Below are 1,988 nucleotides of genomic sequence, written 5' to 3' on the forward strand. Positions count from 1 at the left end.
GGGGACATACATCTCAGAGGTATCTGCACACAGCGCCGGTCTGGAAAGTTATGCCCTCAGCAAGGTGGAAATACCTCTTCTTTGCATGAAGGATGCTTGCAGGACAAGGGAGTAGTCAAGCTAGGCTTCAGGACCATAGTTTCGTCTCCAGAAACAGAGACGTATTTTCACCTGCGGAGGGAGAGCTCCTCTCTTCCAGTGAGGCACTTGTCCATGGGGAAGCGGAGGGGTGGAGGGACTGGGAGCTGCTGGCATGCGGGAAGTACCAGGGTGGACAGTGCAGGATGCTCCGCTTGTTGAGGATCTCTACGATGTCGGGGGTAACCAGGAATTAGGCATTTGCTATGTGGCACCACGGAGGGGAGATGGTGGAGGCGCACTCACCCATCCCACAGGTTGGGTGCAGAGTATGGGGAGAGCGAGCAATGGGAGTGGCAAGAGAGGGTTGCTGCTGTAGGGCCATGGCAGACGCTTGTGGCTGTTGATTTTAGGGCATCCAACCACCGGGCTTTCTGGGTGCCGGTGAGCTGGTCTGCACCCCTTCACACTCACGGCTCAGCAGAAGCTGCATGGGTGCACCTGGACCCTGGAGGAAGGTGTGTTCCCAGAATGGAAAGCAGGAGACGGGAAAGCTGGTGGCCAGGCACAGCACTAGGCAGAGGCTTGATGGCAGGGCATATGGCTTGGCGCAGAAGGGGACAGTCTCTGTGGGGCTGGCGGTCCGCCTGGCACTGCCTCTGCAGTGTGTGCATACTGGGAGGAGGTTTCCAGTGGCTGGGTGCCTGCGGTGCAGCGTGTGCAGTGTGTGTCTCTGCAATGCAGGGGGGCAGAACTTCTGTCACTGCCTCTGTGGCGGGTGGGGTGGACATTGGCACCGGGCGAGCAGCGCGGGGCTGTCCCTGCAGGGCAGGGTGGGCACCCAGTGCGTGCGTGCAGTGTCCCAGCCTGGAGTGGGAGGGAATGGGAAGGAACAGTGTGTCTGCAGTGAGCGAAGGGAACAGTATTTGCTGGCGCAGGGTGTGGGGTTGCCTAGTGACTGTGCAGCAGAGGGGAGATGCTGTGCCTACCATTGCAGTGTGCTGGGGCTGTGCAGTGCCGCTGCTCCGCAGGAAGGCATGCGGTCTGCCCTGTGGCGTATGTCTGCGCTGCAGCGCAGGGGGGGCAGTGAGGCTGTGTCCCTCTAATACAGGGGTGGGCAGTGCCCCTCTTTCTGCGAGGGGTGCAGAGGGACGGCAGTGCCCCGCATGCAGTGCGGGGTGGGTGATGCATGGGGCTCCTGCATCCCTGCAGTGCCGGATGGGTGGTGCCTTCGTATCTCGCAGGTGCGAGGCTGGCAGTGCTGCTGTGTTGGCAGTGCAGGGAGGGCAGTGCTGCTCTGTCCCTGCCGTGGCAGTGCCCTGTGTCCCTGCAGTGATGGATGGGTGGTATTCCTACAGTGCACGCAGTGCCCTGAATCCCTGCAACGATGAATGGGAGGTAGCTCTCTATCCTGGCAGTGTCCCTGCAGTGCTGGCTGGGTGGCAGCCCTGCATCCCTGCAGAGCAGACAGAGCCCCTGCCCCCGTTTTGATGCTCCTGTTTCTGCAGAGCTGGCAGACGCGTGCAATGCCTGTGTCCCCGCCGTGCGTGGCAGGCAGTGCCCCTGCAGTGCGTGGCACACAATGCTCCTGTGTTTCTGTGGTGAGAAGCTGTCTCTGAGCCTGGCCGGCTCCCATCGGGTTGCTGGCAGCAGGCTGCGTGCAGTCCACCCTGTTAGTGTGCCTCGTTGGGTCTAATTACAGTTTGTGTGGTGACGAAGAGGGTGGACAGTGGCAGGAGTGGCTTCCTGCAAGTGACAGGAAGCCAGGGCTGAGGTTTCAATGACTGGGTTGCTCACTCGAGCAGGGCGTTGCAGGAACTTTGCAAGTCGGGACCGGTCCTCCTGGGCACTTGCTTGCGGAGGCTGCCAGGAGACCACGGCTGGGGGCACCCCTGCCACGCGGGGCCCCG

Source organism: Fulmarus glacialis, unplaced genomic scaffold (genome assembly GCF_000690835.1).
Source record: "Fulmarus glacialis isolate BGI_N327 unplaced genomic scaffold, ASM69083v1 scaffold18056, whole genome shotgun sequence".
NCBI classification, from domain to species: domain Eukaryota; kingdom Metazoa; phylum Chordata; class Aves; order Procellariiformes; family Procellariidae; genus Fulmarus; species Fulmarus glacialis.